The following is a 9,291-nucleotide window of genomic DNA, read 5'->3' on the forward strand; positions in this document are numbered from 1 at the left end:
AAGCGCCAGTCTAGACGCTGATCTTGTGGAAAATAAAGCCTTTTCCGAAAGATCCCTTATCCCTTATTTCATAGAGGGATAAGGGATCTTTCGGGAAAGGCTTTATTTTCCGCAAGATCAGCGTCTAGACTGGCGCTTTTTTCCGGCAAAGCTCCGTGCCAAAAAGAAGCGGCAGCCATTTTTATGCTAATGAAGCGGGGGAGATTTAAATCCCCGCTTCATTAGCAATTGCGATATGTCTAATTTACATCCCTTTTACAAAAAAGGGATGTAGTCTAGACGTAGCCTCTCTGTGTAAAACTTGGATTCAGGGTGTGAGGGATAGGAGGAGTGCTGGCCTCAGTGACCAAAGGGTTAAACTCAGGTAGCTAAGCGTGTTGGCAGAGAACCAGAAGAATTAATGGGATACAATGCTGAAATTTAAATTGTAAATATACACCTGCTACCCTTCTTTGTGTGAGTTTTTTTTAAATCAGAAGCTGAAGGAACAGGATGATTTAACTCTAGGCAGGACTACTATGCCGCCAAGGAATTTGGGGCATGGAAATGGACTGGACCGTGAAGGGATTGTGAGTAAATAGGGGGATTGTGAGTAAATATTTATTCGTGATCATGTTATTTTCTTTGTGTTGTTTGGTTAAGCTTCTCTGTGTGAATTCCATGTGCCTTCCCTCCCCCATTCACCATATATAAACTGCAGCCCAGAGAGACTATGAGTACATTTATACTGTAACACTATTTTGAAATAACTAGCGCTATTCCGAAATAACTTAGTCCGTGTCTACACAGCAGGCAGTTTTTTCAAAATAGTGTCAAAATACTGTCAAGGAGCTGGGTGGATGGAAGTGATAAAGGGAAACAAAACTGACAGATAGTCAAGGAAGTATTAGAAGGGGTGCCCAGAGATGGCATCCCACCACCGGGTGTAATCCAAAGACCTACCTCATGATGAGGAGCCCTCTGCACCCCAAAGAAGGCCACAGAAACCCTTTCATCCCGCAACCCCATTCTCTAGCAATCCACTTTGCTCCAATGACAAGCCAGCTGAGCAATGTTTTAAATTTAATGAGCTAGGCCAACTGCTCCCAGAGCATGAACAGAGTGTAGTTCATTACACCAGGGTTACCCCAAGAGTCCTCAGGCCCAGATGACTCCCAGCTACCCCCAGAGAGAAGGGAAACTGTGAGTGTGGGCATGGAGAGACACTGGAACACAGATGTTCGCAATCCACCAATCCCTAGTGGACCCTGAACTCATTGACCCAGAGGCCTAAGTCATGGTTTAACCCTTCAAGGCAGACTCTTTTGTCCTGTCTACAGCCAAGTTGCCTGTTATGTACAAGGGCTGGTCAGGAATTTGGACTTTTGCAGTTTATGATGCTGGTGGAAGAGGACTCAGCCAACCATGTGAAACAAGCTAAAAAGGTGGGGGCCTGCAAGAGACCTTAAAAATGCCTCACCTGCATAGGCTTACAAAAACTCCCCAGAATCACAGAGCTGGGCCCTGAGAGTTAGGCTGCTACCACCAAGTGAATTAAAAACCTGAAAGCCAGGAAGAAACACTTCTCCCCAAAGGTACCCCAAGCTCTTTTACCACAAGAGAGCTTGAAAAAAGAAAAAAAACAAAAACACACACAGGAAACAAGCTGCAGTCTCTGACAGCTGACCTTCAGTCTAGGCAGGCACACACACAGACCTCCTGTTACCTTGCAGGCCACAAGAATCAAATCATCACTTTTAAAAAAGGTACTTTTATGAATAAAACAAAAGATATACTTGATAAAGCATACTTGGTTGCTAGGTGTTACAAAGCAACCGAGAAAAGAACAGATTAAAACACAAATAGATGTAGACTTTCTAGGCTGCAGTTTAGATATGGTGAATGGGGGAGGGTAGGCACATGGAATTCACACAGAGAAGCTTAACCAAACAACAATGCAAAAAAAAATAACCTGATAGTGACAAAATATACATTTTCCCCCAATTTACTCACAATCCCTTCATGGTCCAGTCCATTTGCATGCCCCGAATTCCTTGAAGGCATGGTAGTCCTGCCCGGAGTTAAATCATCCTGTTTAGCTTCTAGTTTAAAAAACTCACACAAAGAGAAAGGGCAGCAGGTGTATATTTACCATTTAAATGTCAGCATTGTATCCCATTTATTTATCTGGCTCTCTGCCAACACCCTTAACTACCTGACTTCAACCCTCTGGTCAGCGAGTGCTGGCCGTATCCTCCTCTCCATCACACGGGGTAAAATAGATTTCTCTGGGGTTTTGGTTCCTTTTGGGGGATGTGCTGAGCCCTTGTAGGTAAACCTTCATGGAGCTGAACTAGTTCAGCGTCTGTGTTGGTCTGCAAGAGGGTGGTAATCCCAACACTGTGGAAATGAGTCACATTTACTCCGAGTCTCTTTGCTGCTAACTCCAGCTGGTGAGAGTTTATCAGCAGGGCATTTTCCTCTTCATTGTACCCCATGTACTGTAGATGTGCAATTCGGGATGAGCAAGGCCAGTTCTCTCTCAGTCTGACAAGTATGTGAACAAGCATATTCCATTCTGCATAGTATAATCTAAACTGTATGAGTCATCTTGTGTCCCTGGAGTTCTGCTATCAAATCACTTTCCAAAATAAAATCATTCTTTCCCCCTCCGGGTATTGTGGACACTGCATGGTTGGTTACAATATTAAATGTTTCTTGTCAGCTTCCCCCATGTGCTGTGTTTGTACTCACTGTATCATAGAGATCAAAGGCCATCGCACATTTGTTACTAATGACGGGGAATATTTTTAATTGAGACCTTTTAATAGTTCACCCTATTATACTTAGACAAAAGGCTAGTGCAGACAGAACTCAGGTGCATTCCCCCTGTGTAATCTAAACTAGTTCTGAACAGATCGAAAGAATGCCTGTACTGTGCCCTGTCCAGATTCATTCTAATACCGTTGCTACCAATGGAACCACTACCCATTGCTGGAATATGGCGACAAGAATTTCTAGCACAGACAAGGCCACTGAGCAAAAGGGCCTCAAATGTACATTCTTGACTAAGAGCACACTAGAGTCTGGCACTTTTAGGATACCCAGGGAATTCTCCTAAGTGACAAACACTGGTTGCTGTAGAGATGGCTGCCCTCTTGGGATGCAGCCAAGCCCCTGTGTTGCAAGGAGACAGTTTAGCAGCTATCAGCACAGACTCAGAGCTTTAGATTTTCCTAATTTTTTCATTTAAACAGCTGAGGATTTTACTGGGTCCTGTTTAAAAGTGAAGGAACAAAGCCCACAATGGCCTGTTCTCGGGAGCAACATGAGAAGTCTTGATGAGGAAGGTTCCAAGTATGCGACTCGCTTATTAGAGCCACTTGCCAGGTCTCGTTTCTGCCACTTGTTTGAAATATTCTTCTGTAAAGAGCAATGTCCTCTCCAAGGGAGAAGTCAGAGAGTGAAAACACCAGCATAAGCCTCAGCTGCCTCAGCCCGGACACATGTCGAGAGTTTCTCCAGGGTAAAATGGTCTCTTTGCCCTTCCAGCCATCCAGTCTGGTCCGAATCTTCATCAGCTCAGCTTCCTCAGGTAAGTAAGCTGCGATGTGCTGGAAACGACAAATGCTTTTGTCAGCCTGGGTATGCAGCTGGTGTCTGAGAGAGTAAGATTCTGGCACTAATGGCATTGCCAGTACAGACAGGGTCAGCCTGCAACACATTGTATTGTGCAAAGAGCCAAGAGATGCTGGGTGGTGCACAAGGCTGACTTTCAAGTGACTGTAGGGAGGCTACATGCAATGGGTCCCCTGAATTTGGTTCATTGTAGAGAGGAGAACATTACATGGAACAACGTGTGTGTATGTGCTTGCACATGAGAGCATGGGTGGGAGTGTGAATGCTTGAACACATGAAGAGTGGATATGCATGAATGTGCGTGAAAGGCAGGGCTGTGGGGGTATATCTACACCACAGAGTTTTGTCAGAAAAATGGCCATTTTTCCGACAAAACTTGAGGAACGTCCACGCTGCAATTGTGTTCTTCAGCAAGAAAATCGAAAGAACAGAGGGGTTTTTCTGGCGTTGGTAATCCTCATTCTATGAAGAAGAAGGCTTTTTCCGGAAGAGCTCTTTGCAAAAAGGCATGTGTGGACAGGGAAGAAGGAGTTCTTTTGGAAGAAGAGGAAAGAGGAAAAAGCACAGGTGTCCTGGTGGCCATTCCATCCATAGCAATCACAGTTTACATGCGAGAGAGTGTCCATTCAGTCTGGACACTCTCTTTCGAAAAAGCAGATTGCTTTTTCGATGCATGTCAGGGCAGTGTGTGTGTGTGTGTACGTGTGTTACTGAGAAAAGGTTTAATGTCTGTGACTTTACCGCTAGGACCGGGGTCCCATCGCGGAGGGCAGCCAACAGGCTGACAGATGCCCTGAGTTTATAGGAAGAGTTTATTACATCTCAGATTTTAGCTGCTAGGATACAGGATCCTTTTACAGCAGTCAGTCTAGGGAAGACTGAGAGATGCCCCATAGGATCTGTCACCTGGGAGTGACACGATCCAAATGCCCAAGCTCCTCCTATACCTGTCCCTTATGACCGGCTGAAGTTCTTTTAAATTGTGCTTGGTTCTGTTACAGCAACTGAAGGAGTCAGGTTAAAAACTTAAGCAGTTACAGGTTTATTAAAGAAGCTTATAAATCATATGGTTACAATGGCTATTGCTCTATTTCTTAACTGCTAGCAAATATAGATCTTAAAAATGGTTACAAAGAAAATAAAGATGAAAATAGAAATAATGGTACCAAGTGACAGCTTAATCTTTAAAGAGCTCTAAGTCTATGGCTGTGTCTACACTGGCCACCTATTATGGAATAGGCATGCTAATGTAGAACTTTGGAAGAGGCAAATGCGCGGGGGATTTAAATATCCCCCGCAGCATTTTCAGTTTCATGGCTGCCGCTTTTTTCCGGCTTGGAGATAAGCCGGAGAAAAGCGTCCAGACTGGCGCGATCCTCCGGAATAAAGCCCTATTCCGGAGGATCTCTTATTCCTACTTGCGGCCATGAAAATGCAAATGCCGCGGGGGATATTTAAATCCCCCGCGCATTTGCCTCTTCCAAAGTTCTACATTTGCATCCCTATTCCGTAATAGGGGCCAATGTAGACGTAGCCTATGTGTACACTTAAGACAAAGGACCACATCCAGGTACAATTTTTACCTCTTTCTGTGCCTCTCAACTCCAGCGGGTCAAGCCAGGGCCGGTCCCTCAATTCCTAGGAAAGACGAATATGAGGTGGGCGTCCCTGTGGAACCTTGGGAGGTCAAACACCTAACCCCACCAGTAGATAGATGGTAGATTGACACTCAGAGTAAATGTGCTGCTGGACCCATCTTTATACCCCTGAGGGCCCGTATCGTCTTTCTTATCTTAAGATGCCAAATTGTACTGTTCCGTTTTGTGGCGCCAGTTCTTACAAGCAAGTTTCAACTTAATTTACACTTGCAAGAGTGATAACTAAATTGTGAGTACTAGACATTTTTTTACTGGGCGAGAGATTCCTCCCCCCGTGGACAGCTGTGTGTTCGTATAAATATGGGTTTTAGTCAAGGGCACTCCTCAGCAGCCTCTTGGTCAGCAATTGGCATATCTCTGTTTACAGCCATTCATGGTCACAGCATCCTGCATATCCTGAGCCTCCTGCTCCAAGGTTTTTACTGCTCTGTGTGCCCTGCATGCTATAGGCAAGCAAAAATGGATGTTACAGGGGGGTTCCTGTCTGGCTACAATGCACTTTTGCAGTGTAGACATGCTTTTTCAGAAGAAGTTTTTGCAGAAGATCTCTTCCAAAAAAAGCTTAATCTGAAATACATCTGTAGTCTAAATGTAGCTTGAATGTGCAGTGTATTGTGTGGGGTAAGGGATTCATATGTGGTTGTGACTGTTCCTATCTTTCTCCTATTTGCTCTTTGGTTTTCAGTTGGACCTAATCAGGCTGCTATGTTTGGATTCCAAGATGCTACACCTGTTTGCTTCTCCCTTGGTCAAAGTAAACTGCAGCACAGTCTCTTTCTTTGGCTGTTATGGTACCCCTCCTAGGCACAGGGTTTTGTTTGTTAACCTTTCATAGAAATGGTACTTCATGGCCCCAGGACTAGAGCTCAATTCCCAGAGGGTATGTCTACACTACAGCGTTATTTTGAAATATCTTATTTTGAAATAGTTAATTCAAAATAAGTTATTTCAAAATAACGCATCTACATACAAAATGCATTTCGAAATAGCGTTACACTGAGTGGACGCTGAATCACATTTAAGGACAGCCAGAACCAGGTACGGCAGGGCATTAGGTCAGGAGGTACTTTGTGTGGCTGCTGCCTGAGGCTATCTAAGGCCTATGCTTAAAGGGACCTCCCCCCCATGACAGCCGGTTCTCAGCTTTCCTTGCTTGCTTGCCTACCTCGATGAGGGACAGCAAAGCATTTTGTCTCTGCGTATTCTGGTTGCCCTCACTCGGGACACCACAGCACTCTGCAACATGGAGCCGGAGCTGCTCCTGGGCACTCTGGTGCTTCTCTTGGACGCGTTACTGTGAGCCTGGCTGCACTTTCTGCAGACTGCAATCCGGGAGGTCCATTGGGGAGCTGTCAGTATCCAGGAGGCCCTGCGGGAGAGCTTCCATCCTGAGGAGCACTAAAAGCCTCCCTGGTTTTCCCCACTGGGGGCTTGTGCCTCATTCCTCCCTCACGTCCTTCCACTTACCCCTTCCTAGCCCCCCCTTCCTGATGTCAAATAAAATACACGTATTTTCCTGAACACAAACTCTCTTTATTTAACAAAACTGGGGGGGGGGGGGGAATGAAACTCTGGTGAAACTGGGGAAAAGAGGTGGGAGAGGAGAGAAGAGAGGGTGGGAGAGGGGAGGGGGAAACCTGGGAGGAGGGAGCTGGAAGGGGGAAGCAAGGGGAAGAAGGGGGAGGGGAAGCTCAGGGCTCAGGGTTGGGGGTCTCATCGGACCAACTTGATTGTCATGCAAAGCTGCTCCTGGGTTCACATGTGGCCTTTGGTGGCCGGGCTGGCAGCTATCCTGCCACAGACGGCCGCGTTCCTCCATCTCGTGCAGAGATCATGGACACTGGGGGCATCCCTCCCAAACCTGAATAAGGTCCATGATCTCCACCCTGGACCAGGAAGGTGCCCGCCTTCTCTGGGCCCTGGCAGGCTCCTGGGAGCTGGCAGACTGCTCCTGGGGAGCGGTGGAGGGCTGGCTGCCAGTGGCTTGCTGGCTCATGTTTTGGGGCCACTGGGTCAGGGGCAGTGACTGCTGGCTCTGGGCTGGCAGGCTTGGAGCTGGCACAGGCATTGTGGCCAGAGTCAACCCCTTTAAGGGCTCCGGGAGAGGGGAGGGAGAGGAGTGTTCTTGGTTGAGGCTGGAGTGGCCACCAGGGCACCCTGGGAAGGCTGGAGACCTCCTATTTCGATATAAGTGTCTACACAGCACTTATTTTGAAATAGCTCTTTCGAATTTGGCGTTATTCCTCGTGGAATGAGGTTTACCACATTCAAAATAAGTGCTCCGCTATTTCGAATTAATTTCGAAATAGCGGTTTGGCTGTGTCGATGCTAGGAAAGTTATTTCGAAATAACTTTGCTGTGTAGACATACCCAGACTCTCCAGTAGCTTATACACAACCTTTCTCAGGCTCCAACTGTTTGCACACTCTTGTTTACAGTTTTCCGATACAGAGACAAGACAGTGGAAACAGAAGGACACCCTGGCTTTGCAAGGGTATACAAAAACAAGCACTTCTACTTTAGCTAGCTTAAGAAATACGTAGACAAAAGAACAATACAACTGGATGCATTTCTCTACCTCCTCTCCCTGCCACTTTTGGTGCTATTCCCCTCTCTTGTGCATGGCTTATCCCCTGAAACATGAAATCTACATTTCCTTTGAGGCCGGTTCCCTCCTCTTTAATTGGTTCTGCAGTTAAAAGCACCCTGAGCTATGAAAGCATGCCCCTATGTGCCTCTCTCCTTCCCAAGCTTCCCTTATGCTGAGACGCTATGTCTAGACTACATCCCTCTTTCGAAAGAGGGATGTAAATTAGACAGATCGAAATTGCAAATGAAGCCGGTATTTGAATTTCCCGCGCTTCATTTGCATAATGGCGGCTGCGCAGTCTTTTGAAAACGGTATTTCAAAAGTGAAATCGCTGTCTAGATGCGTTTTTTTTTCAAAATCCTCCCCGCCCCCTTTTCAAAAGATCCTCTACTCGTCAAAAAAATGAGGAGTACAGGAGCTTTCGAAAAAGAGTTCTAGACACATCTAGACAGCAGTTTCACTTTCAAAAGACCTGTTTTCAAAAGAACGCGGGGCCGCCATTATGCAAATGAAGCATGGGAAATTCAAATCCCGGCTTCATTTGCAATTTCAATCTGTCTAATTTACATACCTCTTTTGAAAGAGGGATGTAATTTAGACATGTCCTGAGTCTCCCCTTTCAAGACCTCTAAATTTTAAGACACAGCACTAATATCTGGCCTTTTTGTTCTCTTGGTTAGGGATTGTCCACCCTCTAGAACCCATCCTACTGCACAGCAGTCAGAGAAAATTGGTTTAACTCAGGCGTTCTCCTAATGGGAGCCATCTAGGTTTAACAACTCTCCATTGTCCCTAGTTTGGGAGATATGCAGCACAGTCCCTGACAGCAGGTGACTTACTCTACATACACTTACTGTTAGGGACTTACCAAATTCTCTGCCATGAAAAACGCATCACAGACTGTAAAATCTGATGTCTCATCATGAAATCTGCATTTGTGTGTTTTACTGTATACTATCCTATACAGATTTCATGGGGGAGACCAATATTTCTCAAACTGAGGGTTCTGGCCTGAAAGACAGTTGTGGTGGAGGTGCAAGGTTAGGGGGGGATGCAGTATTGTCACCCTCACATCTGTGCTACTTTCAGAGTCACCAGCAGCAATGCAGAAGGATGGCAATACCATACCATGATGCCCTTTCTTCTGCACTGCGGTCTTCGGAGGTGGGTGGCCGGAGACTGGTGGCTGCTTTCTGAGGGCCCAGCTCTGCAGGCAGCTGCACAGATGTAAGGCTAGCAATACCATATGATGTCATAATTATTTCTGCACTGCTGCTGCTGACAGCAGCTCTGCCTTCTGAGGTGGGATCCCAACTGGCAGCCACCATTCTCCAGCTGTTCCACTCTGAAGGCAACGCTGCCACCTGCAGTAGCGCAGAAGGGTAGCAGTACCATAACCCCCTTACAATAACCTTGCAACCTGCC

The 9,291-nt window shown here is 46.2% G+C and overlaps 1 long non-coding RNA gene across 1 annotated transcript in view; it reads right to left on the bottom strand.

The window, feature by feature from the left end:
- Positions 1-9,291, bottom strand: part of LOC106731982 (uncharacterized) — a 104,326-nt gene that overhangs the window by 52,206 nt on the left and 42,829 nt on the right. The gene's annotated exons all lie outside the window — the stretch shown is intronic.

The sequence above is a fragment of the Pelodiscus sinensis genome, chromosome 32 (assembly GCF_052426305.1).
Source record: "Pelodiscus sinensis isolate ZL-2025 chromosome 32, ASM5242630v1, whole genome shotgun sequence".
NCBI classification, from domain to species: domain Eukaryota; kingdom Metazoa; phylum Chordata; order Testudines; family Trionychidae; genus Pelodiscus; species Pelodiscus sinensis.